The 27,947-nt window shown below is 56.1% G+C and overlaps 1 long non-coding RNA gene across 2 annotated transcripts; it reads left to right on the top strand.

Annotated features, from left to right (window-relative positions):
• Positions 1 to 14: 14 nt before the first annotated feature.
• On the top strand, positions 15 to 25,977 carry LOC149860596 (uncharacterized). 2 transcript variants are annotated; one of them, XR_016443261.1, is made up of 3 exons: positions 15 to 9,823; positions 9,917 to 18,141; positions 25,122 to 25,977. It is a non-coding gene; the product is annotated as an uncharacterized LOC149860596 (long non-coding RNA). The 2 variants fall into 2 exon arrangements; XR_016443262.1 differs by having other exon boundaries at positions 15 to 10,000; positions 10,084 to 18,141.
• The last annotated feature ends 1,970 nt before the right edge of the window (positions 25,978 to 27,947 follow it).

The raw sequence follows: 27,947 nt of genomic DNA, 5'->3' as shown, positions 1-27,947 counted from the left end.
TGGCAGGGCTGGGGTCAGTGAGTGGGGGTGAGGGGCAGCAGCAGGGCCGGGGGGGCTGTGGCTTGGCAGTGAGGGGCAGCAGAGGGGGCAGGGACAGGGCACCAGCCTGCCACTGCCCCCCCATCGTATTCCCCCCGCCCTGACCCCCAGCAGCATCTCTGCTGGATCCCAGCTCTCGGCACCCCGCCGCCCCGCAGGGGCCTGTCGGCAGCGCCTGGTCCCCCGCGGGGTCTGCGGGAAAGAGAGGGCGCGGGGAAGCCGGGCAGCCCCGGGAGGGAGCTCGGCCCAGCCCGGGAGAGCGGAGCCACGAGCTGCTGGTAAGGACTGGGCGCAGGAAGAGGAGGCCGAGAGCAGATGGGCAGAAGGGGCTGATCTCAGGGGAAAGGGGGGGCAACGGGATTTGGGGGCTGAAATAACACGTAAAGTGGGGAGAACAAGCAGCGTCTTCTCCGGTGGAGAAAGAAGGGCCCCATTCTCCGGGCAGCGCTGGGCTGGGGGGCCCCCCGTGCTCCCTCCCGCCCCGGCCCCGGCAGCACGGGTCTCTCTACGCAGCCGCACACAATACAAAATCCTGCCGCGCGACGGCTTGTCGGTGCCAGGCGCGCAGCGGTGTCAAGCGAGGGGTGGCGGGGGCCGTGGCCTCTGGGGGCTCGCCAGTGCCGCAGCAGGGGTGCTGACGCTCCTCCTGCCACTGCTGCCGGCTTCGCCTTCGCCGTCGTGTCCCGCCGCTCGCCACCCGCCTCACCCCGGCCGCGGGCTGCTCGAGGATCGCTCACGGGTCACTAAACCGTAGCGGGAACATTGCCCCGCAGTCTTGGCGCTGGCCCGCTCCACACGCCGAATCCCTCCTTCCGTGCATGGCTGAGCAGCCTCTGCTGCAAATGCCCCCCTTGCCCAGGCTTCCCCGCCGCTCAGCGGTGAGCCCAGGGCAGGCCCGCCTTCCCCAGCGCGGGGAGCTCCAGCTGCCGCGCGGGCAGGGCGAGGAGGTGACCCCTCTTCAACGTCTCTCCCCACCTCATCGTCTCGTGCCCCTAAGGACCGGGAACTTGACCTGCCATCGTCTCCTAGGGAAGCGGGTCCCGGGGGCAGCTCAGCACTGGGGCGGCGGGGGTGCCCTGAAGTTGAGGCCGACAGGGAAGTGTGTGCCGACTGCCCGGGGGCGAGACGGTGTGGGCCTCACCCGCAGGAAGGTGACACTCCTCCTGGGCTCAGCCCCCGGCACCGGTGTCCGACTGGGACAAGAGACAGCCCCAGCACTGATCCCGCTGGAGGGTCTTCGCCCACCCCCAGGCGTGAGCGGGGGGACAAGAACCCAGACACTTTGTGGGACTGCAAAATTAGAGCCCTCTGGAGAGGACTGGAGGGGGGGTCAGGTGAAAGCCCACAGGATGGCACCCGCTCCACGCCTGCCTGCCTCTCGCCCCGCTCGACCAGTTTGTGTCCTGCGTGAGACGCAGCCTGTGGAGACGCGGGGGTCTCCTGGGGGGCAGCCGCGGGGACCGCAACGAGCCCGCCTGCAGCAACGTATTCCTGGCGGGACCGCTGGGAGAGGACGCAGGGGAGACAGCCGGCTCCTCTGGAGGAGAGACCCCTGGAACAGGCTGTTCAAAGACCGCCCCGGGGCGGCGCGGGCAGAGCTGACACGGAGGGCAGCGACACAGCGGCCACAGCATCGGCATCAGCGGTAGCGGAAGTGACCGCAACGGTGCCCGTGGCAAGGGCAATGGATGAACAGAGACTGCAAACCGCTCCGGTAGGGAAGAAACCGGTTCTGAATTTGGGACAGGACTGTGGCTGGGAGCGGGAAGCGCGGGTGTGCTATTGTAACAGGCACGCGGGGTGCAACGTTGTACGGTGTGTGGAGGAAAGCGTATGGGAGTTGTTGTGTATCTATATCTATATATATAGAGAGAGAGAGAGAGAAATATATTTTTAACGCCCCCCAAACCACGACATCACTGGTGTCTGTGGAGTTTCACTGCCACTTTTTTCATGGTCCCAGGTTAATTTTCCAGAGGCGCTGAGCTGCCCGTGCCCCTCACTGGTCACTGGCAATCTTCGTTTCCACTTTTTGGCCTTTCACGCCTTCCCCATGCCCTTAGTCTCTGCGAATCCTCTGCCAAGGGGGTAGGGATGTCTGCAGTGGCCCCAGGCACACAGGACATCATCAGGGAGATGTCATCCTGTCTGGGGTCCCATGATCTCTTGGAAAAGTGTTTTACCCAGGATGTTTTAAACCAAACCATGTCCTGTCACAAGCCCAGAATGCCTAGCATCTCTTGCTCCCCCTTGACATACAGGGGTTTTCTCATTAAAAAGCTAGGTGACTGTGGCACTGATGCCTACACAGTCAGATGGACTGCAGATCGGACTGCAGAGAGTGGTGGTGGACGGTGGAGGGGTGTGGGCAGCGGGGCCGCCCAGGGCTCGGACTTGGACGAGGGGGTGAAGAGCAGCCTGCTTACATTCACAGACGACACCAAGATTTGGGGTGAGGTGGGCATGCTGGAAGGGAAGGACAGATTACAGCAGGACCTGGACAGGTTACAGGGGCGGGCAAATGAAAATGGGACGGGATTCAACACCGCCGAGTGCAGGGTGCTGCACCTGGGCAGTAGGAACCAGCAGCACAGCGGCAGGCTGGGGAACTCCCTCCTCGAAAGCAGTGGCGGAAAGAGATCTCGGCATCATCACTGACTCCAAGATGAACATGGGCCGACAATGCGAGGACACAGTCAGTACAGCCAACCGCACCTTGTCACGCATCCACAGATGCCTCTCGAGCAGGTCCAGGGAGGCGACACTCCCCCTCCATGCGGCACTGGCCAGGCCGCGGCTGGAGTACCGCGTCCAGGTCTGGGCACCGCGCTTCAGGAGGGATGTGGACACCATGGAGAGGGTCCAGAGGAGGCCACTCGTATGATCCGGGGGCAGCAGGGCAGGCCCTACGAGGAGAGGCGACGGGACCTGAACCTGTTCAGCCTCCACAGGAGAAGGCTGAGGGGGAGCTGGTGGCCGTCCCTAAACTTACAAGGGGGTCCAGCGGGGATTGGGAGAGCCCTTGTTCCCGCGAGCGCCCCCCGGAGTAACAAGGAATAGCGGCCATAGGTTGCTAGAGGGCAGGTTCAGACTAGACACCAGGAGGCCCTGCTTCGCCGTCAGGGCGGCTGGGATCTGGAACCAGCTTCCAAGGGAAGTGGTGCTGGCCCCTACCCTGGGGGGCTTTAAGAGGAGGCCCGACATCTACCTGGCTGGGGTCATTTGAGCCCGGTTTTCTCTCCTGCCCTGGCAGGGGGTTGGACTAGAAGATCTGCAAGGCCCCTTCCGACCCCACTTCCATGAACAACCCCGCGCTGGCTGTCCCTCAGCATGTTGCCATCAGCCAGGTTGTCAAGAATGGGCTCCGACGATCCTTTCCAGAATCTCACCAGGGATCGAGGTCAGGCTGATGGGCCTGTAGTTCCCCGGATCCAGTTTCCTCCCTTTCTTGAAGATAGGCACCACACTGGCCTTCTTCCAGTCTTCAGGTACTTCACCTGAGTGCCAGAAGTTCTCCAAAATCTTTCCCAATCTTTCCCCGCCAGCTCCTCAAGTGCTCTGGGGTGCAATCTGTCAGGACCTGCTGACTTGAAGGCGTCCAGCCTCTCGATGTAGTCCTTTCCAAGGTTTACACTGATGCTGGTTATAAATTCACCCTCACCCTGGCTGTAACACATCTTGCTAGGCAACCCTTTGGGTTGATGAAAAACCGATGCAAAGCACCCATTAAGCAGATTAGCTTTTTCTTGGTTGTCAGTTGTCCCATTTGGTTTAGCAGGGGTCCATCGTTACCCTTGCCTCTCTTCCAACTCCCCACACATCTCAAAAAGGACTTTTTATTGTCCTTGATGTGGAGCCAGGTAGAGTTTGGTTGCAGCCTTGGCTTTCCTGGCTCGCTCCCTATAGGTACGGATCAATGCAGAGTAATCCTCCTTTGTGGGGATTCCTATCTTCGATGCCTCTCTTGTTTGGCATAGGAGGGCCACGAGTTCCCTGCTGAGCCAAGGGGCTGTTGTGCCATTTTGCGACCTTTCCTCTGAGATGGGATGCACATCCCTTGTGCTTCCAGCACTGCTCCCTTAAGGAGCAACCACTCCTCTTGGATTCCTCTCCCTGCTGAGTCTTGGTCCCTCAGTGCCTCGACAGCAAGCCTCCTGAGCTTATCAAGGTCAGCTTTCCTAAAGCCGAGGACTTCTGCATTGCTGACTGACCTGTCCACTATACTCGGCATTGGTGAGGCCGCAGCCGGAGTACTGCGCCCCGTTCTGGGTGCCGCACTTCAACATGGATGTGGAAAAGCTTGAGAGAGTCCCAAGAAGAGCCACCCACATGGTCAGAGACTGGCAAGACAAGCCATACGAGGAAAGCGTGAGGGAACTGGGCCTCTTCAGCCCGAAAGAGAGAAGGCCGAGCGGGGACTGGGGAGCAGCTTACCGCTACATCTTAGGCCCAGCAGCACCTACCATCCAATGAGTAGCGTGGAGCAGGGCAGGATAGACCAGGGCCTGGATGTACCCAGCTCTGGGGTGCAGCAGGGCGGGGTATAAAAGGCTGCCAGGGCGTAACAGGGAGGCAGGGCTAATGCACAGGCTGCCTCAGTTTCCCCTGTGGAAGGGGTCAGGGTGTGAGCATCCCCAGCAGGTTTTCCCCTTATCGTTTCATAGTTAGTAGGGTCGGAGGAGACCTATTAGATCATTGGGTGCGACCCCCCGCCCTGGGCAGTCAGATGACCCCAGCCAGGTGTCTGTCCAATCTCCTTCTGCATATTTCCAAGGAAGGGGACCCCACCACCACCCTTGGACGCCTAGTCCACATTTTGGTGACCCTCGCTGTCTGCCAGGGTTCTCCCTGGGGGAAGCTGGGAGTGCAGCCCCTGCCCTCGCCCTCCCATCAGGGTTGGCTCCACTACAGCGCAGTGACCAGAGTCGTGTGACCCAGGGGAAGGAGGGAGAGCAGGACACACGGCAGCACTTTCCCCTGCCCCTCTCACTGCTACTTCTGCAGGGCTGTGCCGGGACTCTCAGAGGGGTGGCCCTGGGGAGATCCTGGCCCTGGTCTCCAGCCTGTCTCTCACCCCCTTCCTCCCCTTGGTTCTCCCCCAGGGAAAACTGCTCCCCTCCTTAAGCAAGTCTCTCAGCCAATCCCAGGCCAGGGCTCTTCCCAGGCTTTTGCTAAAGTCTCTAATTCAAACCCTGCTGGGGTTACATCACCCCTCCCACTTGTAAGAGGGCTACCTCCAAAACAGCTTCGCTCACCCTCAGGGCAAACGGTGTTCCTACTGGGACAAACTCTGTCTCTTCATACGCTGTCCTTCTTCAGAGCAGCCCTTTCTATTCCTTCAGGAGGGTCCGTTTTTAATGCTGCTACACAAGTACCTAGGCGGGTCAGGCACCCAGTGGAGGCAGTGCACACTACTGCTTCCATTCCCTGGAGCTCTCCTGGGACTGTCTAGGGGAGGAGCGTGTGGTTCTTGCAAGACATGAGGGAGCTAACCCTTGACAACAGATAGCTCCCTCCCTCCAGGGCCTATCCCCTGCCCTGTGCTGCTCTGGGCCCTGCGGGCTCCTGCTGCAGGGGTTTGTGCCGAGGGATTTGGAATTGCCGATAGGGACATTGGTTTCCCTGTCTCCGGGACAGTGACATGGGGCCATGTCCTTGGCTCTCAGGCAGCTCATCTGCAGGTGCAGCGGGCAGCTGGAGTCCTCCCTGGAGATGGTGAATCACCCTTTGATGCTGTCAGCATTGTATATGGGATTGGAAGGGGGGCCAATATAGGCAACCCACTCCAGCCCCTTCCCAGGAGCCTGTCGGACCCAGCTCACGCAGTGGCTCCTTAAGCCAAATCTGGAGGCTTTTCAGGAGAGACACAGAGAGTCTCCAGGCTTCCTCACATCCCCACCCCTCCACCAGCTGCACCTGGGACCAGGCACCTGAAAACCAGGAGTCACCAGTATCCGGATGACACCAGTGCAGCCCTCCCCGCCTCGTCCTTCCCTATGGGAGGGTAAAATACCTTCCGGAGCTGCTGCCAGAACAATCAGCTGAACCCCAAGCCTCATCTTCCCTGGTGCTGGGAAAGCCCTAGGGTGTTGGTTGGTCACTGCCCAGGCCCTGTAGGCATGAGATTGTGGCTGGGTTGTGGCAGGACCGATTTATTGAGGGCATCCTGCCCCCTCACCCTGTAAACACCATCAGTCTGCACTCGTGTTGGGACTTGCTTCTGCTGGGTGCAGGCGGGGCAGTTGGACGTGCCATCCCGTGTGTTAGGGCAACTCCCACACGAGGCCTCATGTTTGTGCTTTTGCTGCAGTGACTTGACTGCCTTCCCTCCCCCCAGACTTCATCCAGAGCAGTGGAGCCTAATTCTGTGCGCCCAGGACTGAGCTGGAGGATGAAGCTTGGCCTGTGGGTGCCCAGTGGCCAATTGTTCTGGCTGTGCCTTACCTGGAGCTGCCCCCTGCCTGGCACATTGGCAGAGGCTGCTGCTATGGCAGGAAGAGTGGAGAGGGCCTGTCCTGAAGAAGCATGAGGCACAAAACTGCATCCCACCCCCCTGCCCTGTGTTTGTGGCGGCACTGGCTGGAAGGCCGGGAGAGCTGGGTCTGTTGGCTGCAGGTGTGAGGGCTTGTCTGTTCAGATTGTGCTTGTGGTTTGTAGGTTGAATGAGGGTAAGAAAATGCAATGAGTGTGGAGCTGTGGTCAATACAAGGATTTCTTCCCAAGGGGTTGAGTGCCCTGGAGCCTGGTCCCAGGGGGAACGTGACAGTCAGTGCTGCAGAGACAGGTGAACTCCTTGTCTGCACAGAGGGTGCAAAACAGTCTGCAATTTTCTGCCAGCCCCTTCACAGACAGGAGTTCGTAGGTGCCCAGGCCTGGTGCCAGTCCCTGCACCCAGAGGGGAATTTACCCAGGGGACCAGCCCTGGGATGTGGGGTGGGCACGTGTTTGTACAGAGCTGCAGTGTCTATTCTGTAGTGATGATGGGCAGTAGGACGGTGCCTGCGTCTGCCTCGCAAAGAAATGCTAATGCCTATGTAGGAACCTGAGCCCCTTTGTGTCATGAGAAGGTGAAGGGGATGATGCATGTGAGCATGAATCACTCCTTAGGATCTTTCATATTGTGCCGAAGTCCCCATGCTGGGAGGATGTTTGCAGTTGCTGCCAACGTGTCTGTGGCAAGGAGACACAGGCCGGGGGGTTTCAGTTGCCCTTTAATCCGGCCAGAGGAGCAGCCAGAGGCCAAGGCAGAGCACTGGCTCTTGCTCTGACTCTGTTGATCAAGATCAGCAGTGGGACCAGGGCAGGAGGAGAAGGGGGCAGAGCAGGACACTCCTGGTGCTGCAGGACGGGGAGGCCAGAGCCTGGGAGGGAAGCCCAGCTCCCGGAGGCAGTGTCTGTGAACGGCCCAGGGCAGCTACGGGAGCAGGGAGCCGGGAGGGGATCTGCACGGGGGGAGTGTGCCGGGGCCTGGCTGGGGGAGCCAGGACAGATGGGGAGAAGTACATTCATGCATGTGTGCTGGCACGAGTGTGCCCGTGTACGCAGGGAGAACCCCTAGCACCGTGTCTGTGCCTTCCTGCTCTCCCATGGGCGCATCCGAGTCAGGCCCTGGGGGGGCCCTGGCCTGGAGAACCTGCCGTGGCAGGCACCCTTCCTCTCCCTGTGCAGGGAAAGGGAGCTTGTCCTGACGCCCTCACTGGGCATCGCGGAGCTGGGCATGTGCTGCAGGGACGGCCCCAGATGGGCAGGGCTGAGAGAGGCAGGGTTGTGGGGAGAAGCCTCTATGGAGAAAGCTCGTCCTGTCCAGGCCAGGTTGGGGTAGGGAAGGACAGGCCAAAGGACAGTGGCCTCAAGAGGGTTCAGGAGGGCCCTAATCAGCTGTTGCAGCTGCAGTCAGCTCCATGAGCCTCAGCTGCTCCATCAGGCTGCGGGGAGGTTGCTGACCACTTCTGGCAGGCTACTGCCCCGCACCTGGGGTGAGAGTTATCTCCACTCCCTGCCCCAGAGGCCAGGTTGAGGTCTCAGAGGTGAAGCCCTGGACTGAAACGTCCCACAGGAGCCAGACACCCCTGGGCCTGAGGCTGGGGACTGTCTGTGCATGTCTCCATCCCCACACCTGCCCTGGCCCCTGGGGGATTTGTTCTTTCCCTGGGGCAATGAGAGCCTCGGGGAGCTGCGCCCTGCTTGGCTCTGGGTTTGTGGGGCTGTCTTTGCAGGCTCTTGAGCACTGGCCCTGGGGGACTCAGCCCTTTGCCAGGACAGTTGGAGTGATGGGGCCTGAGCTCAGGGTTTGTCCCATGTAAGCAGGAGGACGTGGACACGGGGGTGCATGGGCTCAGGGTGACACTCTCTAGAGTAGGAGCTGGGCAGCACTGGAGGGGCAGGCAAGATGCTGGGGGGCAGAGCCTGGGCAGGGTGGGTCAGATATTGGTCAGTTCTCATGGAGAACCGAGTGACAGCGGGCTCTGAGCATGTGTAAAAGGAGCTGCCCCTTTTTGTGCCATCTCAGCTCTGTCTGGCAACATGGTACAACTCTCCTGTCAGCGGCTGGTGGGGCGTGCAGCCGTAGGGGAAGCTGGTGCTTGGAGGAGTCTCCAGAGAGGATCACTGTTTTTTGGAGGGATGAAGCGTGGTCTGTCATCGCTATAAGTTGTCTTGGATTCACGGGTGACTGTGCCGGCCAGGGTAAGGGTCTCCCCATGCTGCACCATCCCTAGTCTGGGCTCTGAGCTGGAGCTGGTAGCAGAGATCTGGAAGAAGAGCCGTGGCAGTGCCCTGGGGCTCAGCGCAAGGGGCCACAATGACCAGCACCCCCAGCGAGTGCCTCTTCATCCTTTGGGAGAACTGGAAGGCACTGGAGGGACTATTGAGCAGTTACTGGGTGGTCACTGGAGGAGTTGGGCTGTTTACTGGGTCTGCCTGGGAGGGTACTGGGAGGCTGTGGGGGATACTGGGAATTTCCTGGGGGCTAATAAGAGGTTACTGGGGGAACTGGGCTTTTTACTGGGGGGTGCTGGGGGACACTGAAGGCTGTGAGTGCCGCTGGAAGGGAATTGGGAAGTAACTTCTGCGCACTGGGAGGACCCTGCCCCCTGCCATGTGCCAGCTTGGGAGTCAGATCATCGCTGACTGGAGCTTCGAGATCTCGGACAAGGCAGAAGGACCCAAGAGTAGTGGGAAGCTGCTGGACCCTGACGGGGTCCTCAGCAGTGGCTGTGGGTCAGGACTGGGGGCAATGGGGTGGGAGTGAGGAGTACTGGGGCATAGGAGATGGGGCTGTAAGTTGGCAGTGAGGGGTCGAGCAGGCAGTGCCAGGCCCGGATGCCCTTCGGCCAATTCTCTTGGACCTGCCACTCCAACTTGTGCAACTCCTGGGGGCCGCGAGCGTCCCTCTGCATGACCGCAGTGCCCATGCAGTCGGCTGCCACACTGCTGGCGCCCCGTTAGTGTCTGGGCTTGGCACAGTCCCAGTCTGTGCTTTGAGTGCAGGGCCCAAGCATCCAAGCCCCCTGACTACCTAGCTCTCACTCTCCAGCCCCCCCCGCCCCCCCCCAGGGACCCAGGCGCTCACCCCCTCCCCTTCTTTGCCCGCCGAGTTCTCACCTGCCCGGCCCCCAGCAACTACCACGCGTGTAGTTCCCGCTGCCCCACCTCCTGCTCCGTGGCCTCCCCGGGGGGCTGGGCCAAGGGCTGCGTCTGCCTGGATCGCCTCGTCTCCGGTGGAACCGACTGCATCCTGGCCTGAGCTTATGGCTGCCTTGGCCCTGGCCGCACCTACCGCTTGGTGAGCTGGTGGGGCATGGTGGGACAGAAAGGGGCCTGAATACACCCAGATGTGGGGTGGGGCACAGCTGGGAATAACACAGTCCCGTTGCAGCCGGCTGTGGAGTGAGGCAACACCAAGTGTGACAGGGACCCGAGATGCAGCTGCCTGCAGCTGGGGAGAGCAGCTGAGTACAAGGTATCATCCTGGACCCAGAGGGGGATCTGCATGAGTGCTGTTGCACTTTCCTTCCTGTTTTCCCGTTCCTCCCTCCCCAGCAGGTGGGGGATGCCTGATGGGAGGGTGAGCGCTCTGAGTGCTGCATGCGCCGTGGCGCCGGGGACCTGACACGTGAGTGCAACTGCAGCACGCCCTCAAGGACTGCTGGTTCCAGGACAGCGAGAACGACTGCCAGCCCCTTGGTGACTGCACGAGGCTGCGGGGCAGGTATGGGGAGAGCAGGGCCCGGGATGCAGCCAGCTCCCCACATCTGCTAAAACATGGCAGAAAGCTACATACAGTAGCATCTCCAGATAGCTTGCATTTTATGTTTACGTTTTACACCTAAAATGTATGACTTTACTTTTAACCTGTCCATGGAAACTTTTGTGTCCAGCCTGTTCTGCACAAACTAATTGTGCACCTTCGGGCCAAAGCTTGTGACTATATGTGCAAGTAACAGATTCTGCCGTCAGGAATGCAGATGCTGTGCAGGCAAGTGCCTGTGCTGAATGTGGGACCTTACATCACTGAACTACACTGTACCCAACGTAGAAGAGTGAGGCGGTTATGGCCCTTTGAATGCGTTCTGTTGGACACTTGTACTTATATAAGGATTTAATCCACATATTTGTTATATAATGCATAGCATGCATCACTTCTTTTTAAAACAAGAAAATATTTGTCTATCTGCTTTATAGTTCAGCGGGTATGATGTAGAGGTGGATTTATCTGTCACAAATGTCAGGTCAGAAAGACACAAAAAGTAGTGAAGGAGGGGAAGGAAGAAATGCGCATTCCCAATGCGGTCCACTAATTCGGCTACGTAGGGCATTGGGAAGGCGTCAAAAATGGCCACCTCACTGCGGCAATGGTAATCCACGCATAGGCGGAGGGACCCGTCCAGTTTTGGGACAGGGACCGAGGGATCCGCCAAGGGCTTCGTGATGGTCGTATCACTCCTTGCTCTAACATTCACATGATCTCTTCCCGGGCCTCCCCAAGGAGGCGATTCGGTATGGGTTGCCATTTTCCCCGTACTCTCCCCCCCGGTGGCACGTGTACTCTGTGGTACGCGCCTTGGGCCCACCCTGGCTCTTCCTGGAAGACGTCTCTGAAGCGTCGCACCAGCATCCTCATTTCACCTCTCCGAGTTCTTCGCTGATCTGAACGCGGTCCTCCGGGCAGGCCGCAGGTCCTTCTTTCCCCCTCCTTGTGGTCCTAAGTCCACCATCTCGTTTGGAGAAGGCAGTCCATCCCTCGGGGCCCAGCCGCGCTCTCAGCAGGTTGACATGGTAGATCCACCTTTCCCGCCTGTGCCCTGGCCTATGGACCTCATAATCTACTGGCCCAACCCTACGGATTATTTCAAAAGGGCCTTGCTGCTGCATCAACGGCTTACTAGTAGATGTGGGGAGGAGTCCCAGGACCCTCTGTCCTGCCCTGAATTCCTTTTGCCTTGCCGGGCTCTCATATCTGGTTTTCTGCCGTTGCTGTGCTTCTTGGAGGTTGTCTCTGGCCAAGTCGTGTGCTACCCGGCTGCGTCGTTGGAACTCCTCTTGGCAATGAGCCGAGGTTCTTGCTGTCCCTGCATCCCACTCCCAGTCTTCCCGCAATGTTGCCAACAGACCGCAAGGTCGGTGCCCCAGGATGAGCTCAAACGGCGAGTAATTCAAGGAGTCTCGTGGAGCGTCTGGGATCGCAAACAGAATCAAAGGGAGGAGCAGGTCCCACCTTCAGGGGTCGTCTCGGATGCGTTGTCGTAACCTTCTCTTCACCGTACCATTAAGACGCGCAACAAGGCCATTGGTTTCTGGGTGCTATAATGAGGTTCGTACGTGCTTTATTTGCAGAGTTCAACACACGACTTGCAGTACTCCTGACATAAAATTTCGCCCTGGTCGGTCGAGATTTCTTTGGGTATGCCCACTCGCGCAATCCATTTTATCGATTCTTCAGCAATTTGCGGGGCTGCTGCTGACCTGAGCGGGACCGCCTCTGGGTACCTGGTAGCATAGTCAATAAATACTAGCACGTATTGGTGCCCTGCACTACTCCGGGGTAGGGGTCCCATCACGTCCATCGCTACCCGGGAGAAAGGTACGTCGATTAAAGGTAACAGTTGGAGTGGGGGGCCGAGCGGGGCGATCTTCGTGTGCCCGCTGACATTCTGGGCAGGCCGTGCACCAGCGGGCAATGCCTTCTCCCAGTCCTGGCCACCCTACCTTCAGGACATCCTGGATCTGCCCATGGATAGAAGGGTGTCCTGAAAGGGGGAGGCTGCAGAAGATGTGGCAGTAGCATTCAGGTCTTCACTTGTTTCATTTGCACCCCCCAGGACGCTGTCCCCCTGGAAGCGGGTGGTAGGAGCTATTGCATGTAGTCAGTACTGGGGCACAGGAAGCGGTGCTCAGCAGAGGATGCCAAGAACCGGAGCCAAGTACTATGTCCAGCCATGAGAGAGATCTGGGTGGTGAACTGCGCTTTGTCATACAGCGAGAAACGTGTAGCACATTTAGTCTTGACATATGGGGACAGTGAGGACAGATGGGTATTTGTGGGAGGGGGTCTGGGTGGCGGGGCAAGAGGGTGGAGCAGAAAGACATCAGGTGGCGCTCTGCTATTGCCTCCCAGGCTTGAAGGTGCCTACAGGTGAAAAAGTCCATGTGGAAGTGGCATCCAACTGTCCTCTCTTGATATGTAGGAGCTCCCTGTCTACATACAGGGGCCTGTTTGGTTAATCCGGTCACCCCTATGCACCATGCCGACTTTTCCCTAAGGAGCTAAGGACTATAAACAAGTGGAGGGCCCCATACCTGGGAAGCAGAGCAAGGGAGGTGTCTGAGACAATTCCTTCTCCTTCCCCGCCTCCTCCCCCAACACATTAACCATGATTGCGTGCAAGGTGAATTATGGCACTGGATCAACCCTGTGGTGGGGCCAAGGATGCTCAGAGTCTAGCCAAAAGAAGTGGAGGGACCTGATATGATTGAAATATCACAATACTCCTTTGGACTGCAGGACCTTGCATTTTGGATGAGGTACTCTGCAGTTTCAATTCACTATAAATCTTCCAAAACAAAGAACACATCCAAAACGACCACGTTGGCCATCTTCCAGTCATCTGGCACCTGGCCCGAGCACCACGGGTGCTCGTAAAGCCATGCCAAGGGCCCTGCAATAACCCCAGCTAGCTCCCTCAACACCCTGGGGTGGAGAGCATCTGGACCCGCTGACTTGAACACATCCAGCCCCTCCAGAGCTCTCTAACCCGGTCCTCCCCAACCTGAGGCCTGGAGGCGTTCCCCTCGAGTCCGTCTGGCATCACGGTGGGGAAGTCCCGGTCCCTGCACAAGAAAAGGGAGGTGAAGAATTGGTTAAAGAGGTCTGCTTTCTCCTCTGGCGCAACCACCAGATTGCCCAGAGGTTCTTGCAGGGGCCCCACATTACCCAGTGCCTTCTTCATCCTCCCTATATATTTGAAAAAGGACTTTTTATTATCCTTGATCTTGGACGCTAGTCCTAGCACTATGTCCACCTTAGCTCTCCTGACAGCCCCCCTACATGCCCTAGCAGAGGAGGTATACTCCTCTTTGGAGATAGCACCCCCCTTCCACTGGGTGTACGCTGCCTTTTTGGCAATCAGGCATTCCCGGACGGCCTTGGTGAGCCAGGGGGGCTTTTGGGCACTCTTGCCCCTCTTGCTTCTTGTTGGGATGGTCACCCCTTGCGCCCTGAGTATCGTCTCCTTAAAGAACGACCACTCGTCCTGGACACTGAGTTCCCCTGCCCTCAAGGACCCCAGTACCTCTCCCACTAGGCTCCTCAATTTGTTGAAGTTGGCTCTCCTAAAGTCTAGGGCTACCGTCTTGCTGCAGGCCCTCGACACCCTGCGCTGGACGGTGAATTCCAGCAAGCGATGATCGCTGTCGCCCAGGTGGTGAAGGACCTGGAGGCCCCTGACCAGGTCATCGCCTGTGGCCAGGACCATTTCCTCTGGTGGGACTGTGCACCTCCTGAATTAAGTGGAGGTCCTGTGTCTCGGCCAGGAGCCTCCTGGAACGGTCCGACCTGGCTGGCTGTTCCTCCCAGCAGATGTCTGAGTAATTTAAATCACCCGTGACAGCCCAGGGGCCCATGACAGGAGCAAAGCAGCTGATTTCCACTGTCGTGATGAGGCAGAGGTGAGAGGAGAGGAGTGAGCACAACCAGGGGAGCCTGGCCCCTTCGCCCAGACCTCTCCCCGCAAAGCCCTCAGCTCAAGACAGGCCCGAGAGAGAGCGGGCAAAGGAAGGAGGAAGGCGCTGCCGAGCGGGACCGCACGTGCCCAGCCAGCGGGTAACCTGGGAGGGAGCCCGACCTGCACCTGCCACCGCCTCCGAGCTCCCGTCCTGGTGGCAGAAAACGAAGGAACCCAGGAGCCGCCGGCGCCCCGCGAGCCCAGCCCGCCGGAAAGGAGAAGCCCTCCCGCGGCCCCGCCGGCCGCTGCGCCCCCTGCCCTGGCCTGCCCCGGTGCCCACCCGGGGGCCCGCTCCAGGGCCAGGGCTGAAGGGTCTGAACCCGTTCAGCCTCCACAGGAGAAGGCTGAGAGGCGATTTGGTGGCCGTTTTCAAACTCCCCGGGGGGACCAGCGAGTTGGTGTTCCCCCGGGCACCACCCGGGGTTACTAGGAATAACGGCCACGAATTGTTAGAGGGCAGGCTCAGGCTGGACATCAGGAGACAGGACTTCACAGTCAGGGCTGCCGGGCGCTGACCTGGGCTCCCGAGGGACGTGGTGCTCTCTCCCACCCGGGTCTTCACGGGGGGCTGGGCAGATACTTGGCTGGGCCATGCGAGCCCGGGGGGTCGGCCCCGACGAGCTGTTCAGGTCCCTTCGGGCCCTAAGCGCAGCCGTGTGTTACTACGGCTCTCCCACCGTCAGGGGGCGACTGCACCTCGTGTTTTGGAAACCTGCTTCTCCTATTTTTATCAGCCCGCGTCTTCCGTGTTGTTAACCTGCCTCCCGCACTTGGTTAACCCGCATCTCATGTTTTGTTAGCCCTCTTGCGTATGTTGGTAACTTGCTGCTTGTTTTTTGTCAGCCTGTCTCTTGAATGGGCTTGCCTAACCCTTGCTGAGTTCTCCTGTCCCACCGGGGACTCGGGTGTCCGCTGCACCCCCAGGTATCTATGCTATATCCTAAAACCCTGTCCCCCCCATTCAAGGGCATGTGGTTAAGCTTCCACGGGCGTGCTGTCTCCGCTGCACCGGGGAAGGAGGGCTGCTGTGCCGCCTGCAGCGCTTCGCACCTGCTCCGATCCCTGCCGTCGGAGAGCGGGGCCGGCGCGGAGGCTCTGGCTGCGGGGGGCCGAGGCGACCACGGAGCTGCTTTCCCGTCACTCCGCCCTGCACGCTTCTGGGCAGAGTCGTGCTGGCTGGCGTCCACAGGCATCCTGAGCATGACTGGGGGGCAGCAGGCGCTTGCGAGTTTGCTCTGCATGGTGTCCCCACGCCGAGTGCGTGGGGCTAGGCTATAACAGCCACTTCCATCCCTGTTCTCTCATTTGCTGTCCCCTGGCATCTCTTCTCGACCCCCCCGTGGCCTCCCTGTATGGGGGCGGCGGAGAGCTCTTTAGGTGGCCTGGGCCCACGGCTCTGCGCACGGTGAACGGGCCACGGCCGTGCCTGGCAGGCTGCGCCGCTCCTGACCAAGCCCTGCCTGCAAACACCCCATACCTGCTTCTTGCTGCAGTCGCTCTGCCTGGGCTGGGAAGCCAGAGACAGTGGCTTTCTCCCGGGCCTCTCCCTTCTTTGCCCAAGCACAGCCTCTCCCTGTTCTCCAGAGTCCCCAGATTTAATCTGGGCACTTTATTGACAGCACTGGTGGCTGGGACAGACCATGATCTCGGTGACACCAGTGTAAATCCAGAGCCCCCGCATGGGTGTTAGTGGCGTCACCCCTGGGCTTTGCTCCCGGGGATTATGGTGTAAATCCAGAGTGACCCCCCAGGTACCAACAGAGCACTGTCTGGCTTCCCATCTCAGTGGCTCCACTGTCAGTCCAGAGCGACCCCACTGACATCAATGGGGCCTGGCCTGGATCCTGATCCCAGGGACACGGGATTGTCCTGGGCAGCCCTGAGCTCTGTAGGGGTTTCTCTGTCCCCTGCAGGCTGCCTGGGAGCAAGCACATCCATGCACTGCCCCATGCAGAGAGTAACAATAGACACTGAAAGAATAGCTGGTGGCAAACTCAGGTCCTGCTCTGGCTGCCAAGGCCTGCATGGGGCTCTCTGCAGGATCCTCATCACCTAAACCTCTGCAGGGAGAATGCCTGGCCCAGTCCCCCCAGTCCCGGGGCTGACCAAAGGCTATGGGCCTGGGGCCAGGGCTCCTGTGGAAGGACCCTGCAGAGGGGCAGTGACATGCTGCAGTGACTACAACAAGGCAGCTCCTGTTGCCTGAACTGCCCCGTCCTCTTCACAGACTACGGGGTGACCTGGCAAAAACACAATCTCATGTTGGGTGTATGGACGCGTCGTGCTCTGGACCTGAAAGCTCTGGCAAACAAATAACCATTTGTACTTTAATGACGGCGCATCCAGATGGGCTCTGCCCTGGGAATCCCCGGTGCCAGATCAGGCCCACCAGCTGAATCTGGCTTGCAGATGTTGGGGCGCTGCTCACCTGGCCCACCAGGCAGAAAGGTTGAGTGCCACTGGCACAGGTAATTATCTGAGGGCTAGCAGCTGTTTTTTGCTAGACTCAGTTTAGACACAGCCCGGCTCAAACACTGTAAGACTTCCTGAAGCACCTGGAAAGGTGTGTTGGCGTCACTGGGCATAACCCTAGGCAACTCAGAGGGACGGAAGACCACGAGTGTTGATGAAGCCCCCCCCCCCCCCCCCGCCCCTTCCTGAACCTTTGTAACCCTTTCCTTGAACTTTTTGTAACCTCCTGTAATACTGGAAAAACAGGATGAGTAGCAGGCAGGCTGAAACTCCCTAAAACTGTTATCTGGGGAATGCAGGGACACCGCTCAGAGAGAGAAGGGAGGCGGGAAGGGGGTGGGGGGCGGGGTGGAAGCCAACTAGTGGAAAACTACTGCTGGAAGTGACCAGGGTCTAAAAATACACTGTTGCAGGGCTAGGCGCGCGGGATTTGAGACCATACAGTCTCCCTGCACCTTTTACTTGAGCTCAAATAAACTCTGTCTACTTCTCCCCCCTGTGTGTTTATTGGCACGACGCACACCGGGCAACAAACCCAATTGTCGCCTCCCTCGGGCACCCTGTGCCGGCAACAGGTGCAAACAGAGGAGCAGCTCCCCTATCCCTGCCCTCCCCTCTTCCCCGGCCTGGCACTGTCTTCAGGATGGGGGAGGCGAGGGAGCTCGTTCTGGGGCTCCCCCAGCCAGTGCCAGAGGGTGAGGTGGATGGATTGCAGGCTGCAGCCTCCCCACCTCAGGGCTAACCCCCAGAACGAAGGCCTCTCCTCCCTTCCCCCTCTCCCATCCTGAAAGCAGAGCTCGGAGCAGCACTGGGCTGCCTAGCCCTGCCCCCTGTGCCCGTGCATGCTAGTTAATGAAGGAGTGCCTTCCTCTGAACTGTCAGAAAAACAATATAGCCCATGAAAAGCAGATGACCCCTTGCTGAACAGATGATCTAATGCTGAACTTTTGCTGAACTTTCCCTAAGCTTAAAAAACCCTTTTGCTGACAAGGTTAACCACAGAACCAATTTCAGACAGTTTAAAGTAGTCTTGCGTGTCTTACAACTTTGTAACAGCAAACGGAAGAGCTTGAATGCACGTGCAGCTATGTAACGGTTAACGTATAAATATCAAGCTGTAAACTCAGGTTGGGGGGCTCTTTTGTCTTTGGGCATTGAGCACCCCTCTGCAGAGCAATAAATCATCTTGCCGACACCCCCTCGTTCTCAGCCTAATTGATCGCGGCTAGGAACAAGCCCAAAGATGGGAGGAGGCCAGTGTTCCTCAGTGTATGAACATACCCTTCGGTGTATGGGTGCTACACAGTAGCTGGCCAATTTCCCCAACAAAATTGGCTCTCCAGATGGGACCCTAGCTCTCTGGATTGGTGCCACTGCCCCCACGACAATGTCCAGCTGGCAAAAGAGGGTAAGTTTCCCCTTGTGTCCTTGTCGGGGGAGTGGGCGGCCCTAAGTCAGAGGTAAGGTGATCTCAAACCTTTTAAGATTTCATAGATTTCATAGACATCAGGGCTGGAAGGGACCTCGGGAGATCATCGAGTCCAGCCCCCTGCCCAAAGGGCAGGAAGTCAGCTGGGGTCATAGGATCCCAGCAAGATAAGCATCCAATTTACTCTTGAAGGTGTTCAATGTAGGTGCTTGAACCACCTCTGCTGGCAGACTGTTCCAGACCATGGGGGCTCGGACAGTAAAGAAATTCTTCCTCATGTCCAGCCTGAAACGGTCTTGCAGGAGTTTGTGACCATTCGACCTCGTCATCCCTTGGGGCGCTCTGGTGAACAGACGTTCCCCCAGATCCTGGTGGTCACCCCTGATAAACTTATAGGTGGCCATCAGATCACCCCTGAGCCTGCGCTTTTCCAGGCTAAAGAGTCCCATGGCTCTCAGTAGGAGTGTCGGCTATATGCCCTGAGTACGGTGCTTCTCAGGCACTAAATTAATTGTTTGTTTTGTAGTGTGCCAATCTGACACCAAATTAATTGTTTGTTTCATGATGTGTCAGTCTGAGTATGGTGATTCTCAGGCTCCTTGTTATCTGTGTCTCTGTTTGTCTGTCTGTCTGTCTGTGTCTTAGGCCTGTCTTCTCCCAGTTTCTCAATCTGGTGACACAGGCAACCATAAAGCGTTGTCCGTCTGACCCTTTTGGGCCAGGAAAGCTGTGTGGCACAATTTTTGTCTCCATTCGTGCACAGAGGAACCGATTTCTAAACTTATCTCTTCTCTTTGAAAAGCCCCCTTTCCTGTTTGGGGCACCAGTCAAGCCTGTGGTCTCTTTGAAAAGTCCCTGTCCCGGGGGCCGAGGTAGCAAGAGACACTTACCTGGAGCCCAGGACAGGAGAGACACCGCAACGGAGGGAGAACCCACGCGGCTTGTTAGCCGCCTCTATGCGCAGCTGCGGCCAGCAGCTGACGGTGACGTCAGATGCCAGCTGGTGGATTTAAAAATGGCGGCCGCCGCTCCGGAGGCGGTGGATAGCACGGGGAGCAGACGGCTGTCAGGTCCATCCACGGCGCTAGCCCCGCTGGACAACCAGAGAAGAGCCAGCGTGCCGGAGGGAACGGTGGCTCAGAGAGGAAGATTGACACCTGGGACACCGGTGGATCGACCCCGAAGCAACGGACCAGGTGAGCGAATGAAGACTGAGACAACCCAGGAGGATTCAGAGGACCCCGAAGTAAGTGCCGAGGCGGTGGGTGCAGGTGTTGCTGAAGAGGGGTGAGAGGCCGAAGGACCACCTGGCTGGCGGGAGATCGGGGCAGGATCACCGCCGAGAATAGAGGACGCCAATTACGGGAACAAGTGTGTAACTAGAAAGCAGCGGAGAGGTGCCACCCTGGTCATGATAATAGGGAGCTGGTACGGTAGAACCTCTTAGAGGAGGCACGTAGCACGGGGTGCACAGGGTGATGGGTTTGTGGTGTGGTACATATTGTAGTAGTGGCTAAGGCACTGGTTCAGGCTGGTGTGAAGGGGTTGACATCAGGGCAGGAGTATCCCAAGGATTTTGGGGAACTCGAAGACGAGAGCCGTGTTAGAAGCCTGTGGAACCATCACTGAGCGGGCACGGGGAAGTGGAGGCCACAGGTGGTGCGAGGCTGGGGTGTAGGGGTGGCAGAGCCCCGTGTGCAACCGGCAGGCCAGACCCGGGCCACCGAGGGACCTGCGAACTAGCCCTGCCCCACTGGTGTAACAGCAAGTCGTGGCAGGAGAGAGCGGGGTTGGCGACGCGGGAGGATGAACAACCACGGTAACACGCAAGTCCGGAAGGGGAGTAGCCAACGACCAGGAGAGCAGGGATCCCAGAAGTGACTCATGAAGGCCCGTCGGGAACAGCGTGGTGCATTGGCCGGGAACCCGTAGGACAATACCAGGTCGGGATGCAACCAACCAAGATGGGCCCAGCTGACTTGCTAGCTCAGAATTTACAGGCTCTAACGCAGATTGTAGGATCCCAACAGTGGCTGCTGGCGCAACATAACACGTCAGCACTGGGAATACCAAAGATGACAGCCGATGATGACCCCGAGGCTTATATTGAGGCTTTTGAATGCCAGGCTATTGTGGCGGGCCTCGACAAGAGGTATTGGGCCAGCCAACTTGGGGCACTGGTGGTGGGCAAGGCTCAGGCGGCCTATCGATCCAAGGACCAAATGAACACCTGAGTGATTACTGTCAAAGGCTCCTAAGCACTATAAATAGACACGGTGGTGATTTTGACCCCAGCAGCCTTGCCAATCAAATGATAGTAAATTCTGCATTTGTTGGTCAAGCAACTGATGGTATAAGAAAATATATCACTAAGCACCACCCTGATTAGACCACCAAAATGCTTCTCCAGCTAGCCAATCTGGCTTCCTATGTCTTTGACCGACACCCTGAGGTCCAGAAGCAAGAAAAATTAAAACTGAAGCAAAAAGAAGTGACCATGTTAGCAGCTGCCCTCACTCAACACTTCCAAACACCCCCCCGGCAAGGCTATGGCTGAGGCCGAGGGAGAAGGCGGGAACAAGACAGACCCCATACTTGGTCTTCCCAACTCTTCAACCAACCAACAAGGGGGCCTCAATCAGATGATACCTGCAATTATTGCAAACAAAGAGGGCACTGGAAACGAGATTGCCCAGTCCCCCCACGAGGGACCCCTGCACCATTTAACACTCCCCGCACATCTGCACTGCCCGAAGTTGACCACTACCAACAATACCTGGAGGAGTTGCCTGAACTTGAGGATTGACATAAGGGGGTGCTCTTCCACAAGATGAACGTTGGGGATTTTAATGAAACTTCACACAAATTAAAATGTCCATCCTCTGAACCATATATTAACCTAGAAGTCCAGGGTCAGATATACAAATATTTAATTGATACTGGCGCAGATCTTTCTTCACTGGGTGTTTCCCTGAGTCAGGCCAAATTAAGAGTAGCAAAAACTGAATGGGTGGTAGGAATCTCAGGAAAGCCCTTTAGCGTCCTGTATAGTGTTCCTACGAAAGTCACCATTGAACCCTTAACAACTGAGCATGCCTTTTTACTCTCAAGTGAATCATCTGTTAACTTATTGGGGAGAGACCTGCTCTGCAAGCTCCATGCCACCTTGCAGTGTAGCCCAAATGGAATCCAAATTACTGTCCCCAGTACTAACCTCTTAGCTTTTCAGGCCATGCTTAATGAGTCTAGGTGCCCTTTTCTCCCTGAAGATCTCCAAACTTTGCCCGCATCACTGTGGGGATGAACCCCCACAGCAGTAGAGCTCCTTAAATCTGCTACCCCAGTCAGTATCCAGACAAAGCCAGGTCAACCCCCGTTGGTACCTGTGAACGTGTCTATTGGTTGTCTGGCTGTGTTACTCAAAGGTCCACTCTTTTCATAACCAGTCCCCCTTCTTTCTCAGTCTGCCTGCGCCGAGCTCGCCTGCCATGACTTTGATGTTTTCCACGGTTCAGTGGAATTTTGTACGGCCCATACAAAATTGTCCAGAATTGGGACTGGCGGTCCCTGAGCTAACTGAGGGCTCCTCCACCCCTACACCCTCGCCGGTGCCTCCGGGGAACGTCCTGTCCTCTCTATAAGTCAACGTCAATCCGATCCTACCAGAAGTGTTGGGGAACGACGTCCCAGAGGCTTCTGGTCTTTGTGTGAGAAATTCCACTCGTCTCCTCCTCCAGGTCTGATCCTACCGCTGGTGCCTCTCCAAGGGAAGGGCCTCGTGCCCCTCCTTTGTCCTCTCTTAGCTGGGTCACCATCTGGGGTCCTCGCACCTCGGCGGGTTCTAAGGCTCTCCTCCGCCCTTCCCCTGCCGGAACCTGGTGCCCTTGCACCCCCTCAACAGCTGACTCTCTGCCAAACCCCAGCTTTTCTGCGGATCGCCCCAGGGGTGCCTTGCCGCTGCCCCAGAATGTCCGGGTTCCGTGTCGGGCGGCGTGCATCCGCCCCTCTGCTCTCCTGCCGGCAGCCGGCGTCCGTCCCGGCACTTCCAGTCCCGCAGCTCTCTCTCGGGTTTGACTCTGGCCCGTCCTTTAAGCGGGCCGTGCCGTCCGGGGACCTATGGCAGGTGAGTGTTCGCTCCACCCCCTGGCTCTGGGGTAAAGGGGCTTCCTGGGGTCTCCCAGTCCGGGCAACTCCTGGACAGTACCCCAGTATCCCCTGTCCAAAGAGGCGGAAGAAGACTTAGAACCACTGGTGACTGGCTATTTAGAACAGGAAATACTGAAGGAGTGTCTCTCACCTTGTAACACCCCCAACCCTCCGGTCAAAAATCCTAAACCCGGTCCTGATGGTAAACCTGTGTACCGGTTCGTACAAAACATTCGGGCAATTAACAGTTATGTTATTCCACGACACCCCGTAGTTCCAAATCCGGCTCTATTGTTGCAACCATCCCAGCCACAGCGATTTACTACACTGTCGTCAACCTGTGTGCAGCTTTCTTCAGTATTCTCATACACCCAGATTCACAGTACTTGTTTGCTTTCACTTAAAAAAGGAAACAGTTAACTTGGACTGATTACCCCAAGGGTATGTAAAATCCCCTACACTGTTTTCACAAATCCTGCATAAAGATTTATCTGCGGTCACTCTGTCCTCAGAGACCGCTTTGATTGCTTATGTAGGTGACCTCTTGCTAGCTTCAAACAGCACAGAGAGCTGTCGAGGAGACACTGCAAGGTTACCCTCTGCCCTTGCAGAACAAGGACTTAAAGCGTCTCCCTCAAAGCTACAGTACTGCCAGCCTGAAGTGAAGTATCTAAGCTATATACTCAAAGCAGGCACCAGGAAGTTATCACCCAGACGCTTACAAGCCATTCAAGATCTCCCACGGCCCCAGAATACGAAGCAAATCCGTGCACTCTTAGGCATGGCAGGATTTTGCAGACCTTGGATCCCGGCCTTTGGGGAAATAGTCCATCCTTTAGTTCAAGCTACTGCTAAAGAAACCAAGGATCCTGTTCACTGGTCTAAAAATAAAGAACAAGCATTTCACTAAATAAAACATGCCCTCATGACTGCACCAGCCCTGGGCCTCCCTGACTATACTAAACCTTTTATCTTATACATTCATAAAAACAGAGAAGTGGCTTCTGGAGTACTAATGCAACCCTGAGGAAATTAGCCTCGACCAGTCGCATACTACTCAGTTCAACTGGACCTGGTCGCCCAAGGAGCTGTTTCGTGCCTTCGCTCCGTCGCTGCTGCTACAACGCTGGTACAGCGAGCCCAAGATCTGGTCTTGGGCCACCCACTTATCATAAGAGTGCCACATTCAATCGAGACTCTCCTCCTCCAGCATAACACTCAGCATTTCTCAAACCAGAGACTCAACTGATACGAAGTCCTTTTGCTGACATCTGAAAACATCACCATACAGCGATGTGCACAACTCAACCCAGCCACCCCTCTGCCAAAAGCAGATGAAGGACAGCCCCACCATGATTGCTGTAAATTGGTTGAGTATGTGGAAAAACCCCGGAGTGACCTTAAAGATCAACCCTTGCATAACCCAGACTATGTTCTCTTCACCGACGGATCGTCATCAGTCATCAAAGGCACAAGACATGCAGGGTACGTGGTAACCGCAGTGCAATGGGTTTGGGAAGCCAAGCCTCTTGCACCAGGTATAGTGCCCAAGCTGCAGAACTTATTGCCTTGCAGAGAGCATGTGAGCTCACCACAGACTGTTCAGTAACCATCTATACTGACTCTCAACATGCATTTAGTATTTGTCATGTGACTGGCCAGCTGTGGAAGCAACGAGGATTTCTCACCTCAGATGGACACTCAATTGCTAATGCCACAGAAGTCAACAATCTTCTGAACGCTATCCTGTTCCCCAAAGAAATCGCAGTTGTCCACTGTCCAGGTCACTCCAAGGACAGTACTGAAATTGCTGCCGGGAACTGTATGGCTGATGCAGCCGCAAAGGCAGCGGACATTCAACCCATTTCTGACAACTCTAACTCTCGCCTCTTATGCATTACATTATCCAGCCCAACCTCCATATACCAGCACCTTCAACCAACAGAAGTCCAGGACTGGAAGACCAAATACGAAGGCACTGAAGGCACAGATGGCATCTGGCGAGTATCTGACGGGTGTCCCATCGCCCCCAAAACTGTTCTTCACACACTTGCCCAAGGAGCCGATCATCTAAACCACTCTGGTAAAGAAAATCTAGTGCGCAGTGTTCTCCGTGACTGGTTTGCGCCTGGCATTTATGTGGAAGCCGCCAGGATTGTCAATTCCTGCCCTGCATGCCAAGCATTTAATCACAAAACAAGAAAAAGTATTCACAAAGCGGGGAGGCCATGGGCCTAGCTACCATTTCAAAGACTCCAGGTCAATTATATAGACTTACCAAAGGCCTTCCACTATAAGCATTGTTTAGTAGTAATCGACCGGCTCACCAGATGGCCAGAAGCTTTCCCTGCTTCGCAAGCAGATGCCTCGACTGTAGTCAAAGCCCTGCTTAGAGACGTTGTACCAAGATTCGGACTCCCCAAAGTTATTGGATCAGATTGAGGCTCACACTTTTCTGAAAAGATATTACAAGAAGTGTAAAAAGCCTTAGGAATTCAAGCACAGTTTCATACCCCTTACCACCCGCAATCCTCAAGTCAGGTAGAAAGGTTAAACCTATCCCTGAAAACCCTTTTAGGAAAGATCTGTGCTGAAACTAAATTAAAATAGCCTGAAACCTTGCCCATTGTGTTGTTTACTCTTAGAACTAAGCCACGCAAACCTCTAAATTTGTCACCCTGTGAGTTATTGTTTAGTCATCCCCCACCGTTGTACAAAAACTGGCAAAGTCCACATGGAAGCCTGTTTGGAGGAAATGAAAAGTTAACTAATTATGTCTTGTCGTTATAGCAGTCTCTCAGTTCTCTTCACAGGTCCGCAGCGTTGGTACAGCCAGTACCCCTTGACACCAACCTCCGTCCGTACCGACCCAGCGATTGGGTGGGATCAAAAAGCATCAATGACAGAACTGTTTGGCACCGTGGTGGGACGGTCCCTTTCAAGTCCTGCTGACGACTCACACTGTGGTCAAGGTTGCCAAGAAAGAATCGCCATAGCCACTTGAAGCCCAGCGAAGAGCCAACACCACCAGATAAACAAGCTGTAGCCACTAAGGTTAACAAAGCAGCCTTAGCCAACAATCCCTGGTTTAGCAGATTGGCTAGTTTGTTTGGATAGACTATTAGTAACTGACTAAGTTCTTTTTAACCCCCGTACTTTCTTAACTTGCTATGCTCGTTATAAAATGTACGTTTGCATCTTGTATTATCACTTATGTAAAAAAGCTGTTTGCATGCACAGTGCAGAACAAGTATGTCATGTACACTCAAGAATAACAACCCCGATGTCAGTCGCTGAGCTTATGCTCATGGCTGAAAGGGAGGAATTGTCAGAAAAACAATATAGCCCATGAAAAGCAGATGACCCCTTGCTGAACAGATGATCTAATGCTGAACTTTTGCTGACCTTTCCCTAAGCTTAAAAAACCCTTTTGCTGACAGTAAGCAAAACTATGAATCTTTTGCTGACAAGGTTAACCACAGAACCCGTTTCAGACAGTCTGAAGTGGTCTTGCGTGTCTTACAACTTTGTAACAGCAAACGGAAGAGCTTGAATGCGCGTGCAGCTATGTAACGGTTAACATATAAATATCAAGCTGTAAACTCAGGTTGGGGGGCTCTTTTGTCTTTGGGCATTGAGCACCCCTCTGCAGAGCAATAAATCATCTTGCCGACACCCCCTCGTTCTCAGCCTAATTGATGGTGGCTAGGAACAAGCCCAAAGATGGGTGCGGCCCTCCAGCCTGTTGGCGACCCATCTGATTGCATAGACATCAATGCCACAGTCACCTAGTCTTTTAATGAGGATGGGGTGAGAGACAGTGTTGAAGGCCTTCCTGAAGTCAAGAAAGACTACATCTACCACTTCAAGGAAAAGTGAACTCAGAATCACTTGAGATGTGCTTCTGACCGTGCTCTGGGAGGGACAAAGATAAAGGCTCACCTGATCTCATCTGTAAGCACAGAAACAAAGATCAGTGCTCACTGCCCAGAAAACAGCAGATCTCTAATACCTGAAGCTGAGGGCCTATTCAGAAGATAAGAAGCACACTACCCTGCTGATCAAGCCTGTACTCACTGTGTGGTACAGGAAGATAAGTGTATCCCTTGTAGCAAGGTCCCATTTGGCATATCTGCACTGGGCAAATACCAGGAACTGCAGATAACAGTTACCTGCTGGAAACATTCCCAAGACAAGAGAACAGAAACTGCCAGGCAGGGCTAAACGCAGCATCTCTGTTGTCCTGCCTTGTCCCTCCTATTAGGTCATATCCTGGTAGGGGCTGTTCTCTTATTTGGGAGACCTTTGCCCCAGCATATAAGTGCAGTTTGCAGTTCCTGAAATCGCCCAAGTGCCGCTTTCCAGTAAGAAGAAAATGAAAGTGACACTTGTGTCATAAAAGTTGTACCCAGGGGTCAAAGCCCTGGTGCAGAGATATGCTGTACAGAGCCTATCTGTGTGGGACACACCCAGACACATCAGGGTTTGCAGCCAAGAAGGTAGTAGGTATGGGAGAAGTGGTGAATATGGCTTAGTTTAATTTCCACATTGCCTATGACAGAGGACACATCTACACATGTGCTTTCATAGATTTCATAGATTCATAGACACTAGGGCTGGAAGGGACCCCGGAGGATCATCGATCCAGCCCCCCACCCCAGGGGCAGGAAGTCAGCTGGGGTCACAGGATCCCAGCAAGATAAGCATCCAATTTGCTTGAAGGTGTTCAATGTAGGTGCTTGAACCACCTCCGCTGGCAGACTGCTCCAGACCTTGGGGGCTCAGACAGTAAAGAAATTCTTCCTTATGTCCAGCCTGAAACGGTCTTGCAGGAGTTTGTGACCGTTCGACCTCGTCATCCCTTGGGGCGCTCTGGTGAACAAATGTTCCCCCAGGTACTGGTGGTCACCCCCGATAAACTTATAGGTGGCCATCAGATCACCCCTGAGCCTGCGCTTTTCCAGGCTACAGAGCCCCATGGCTCTCAGCCTGTCGTCGTAAGATCTGTTTTCCTGACCTCTGATCTTGCGCGTGGCTCTCCTCTGGACTCTCTCAAGCTTCTCCACATCCTTTCTGAATTGTGGAGCCCAAAACTGGACGCAGTACTCCAGCTGCAGCCTCACCAAGGCCGAGTACAAGGGGAGAATGACGTCCCGGGATTTGCTCGAGAAGCATCTATGGATGCAAGCCAGAGTTTTGGTCGCTTTACTAGCCGCAGCATCGCATTGCAGGCTCATGTTCATCTTGTGGTCAATGATGACCCCCAAGTCTCTTTCTTCTGTAGTGCTAGCCAACGTAGCACTGCCGAGCCTATAAGGGTGCTGCAGGTTTTTCCTCCCAAGGTGGAGCACCTTGCATTTTTCGGTGTTAAACACCATGAGGTTCTCGTCCGCCCATTTGCTGAGCTTGTCCAGGTCAGCCTGGATCACCCGCCTATCTTCTGGTGTGGATGCTTTGCCCCAAAGTTTGGTGTCATCGGCAAAGTTGGCCAGTCCACTCCTGACTCCAATGTCCACATCATTAATGAAGATGTTGAACAATATGGGTCCAAGGACAGAGCCTCCATCACCTGGATCTCCCTGTCCCGTAGCAGGCATGGGCATCCCATGGGACTGATAAAAGACCAACGCAAAGTACCC

This window comes from Crocodylus siamensis, chromosome 6 (assembly GCF_052110815.1).
Source record: "Crocodylus siamensis isolate JL-2025a chromosome 6, ASM5211081v1, whole genome shotgun sequence".
Lineage (NCBI taxonomy): Eukaryota > Metazoa > Chordata > Crocodylia > Crocodylidae > Crocodylus > Crocodylus siamensis.
The sequence above is the reverse complement of the archived record's forward strand: the minus strand, read 5'-3'. Positions and strand labels throughout refer to the sequence as shown.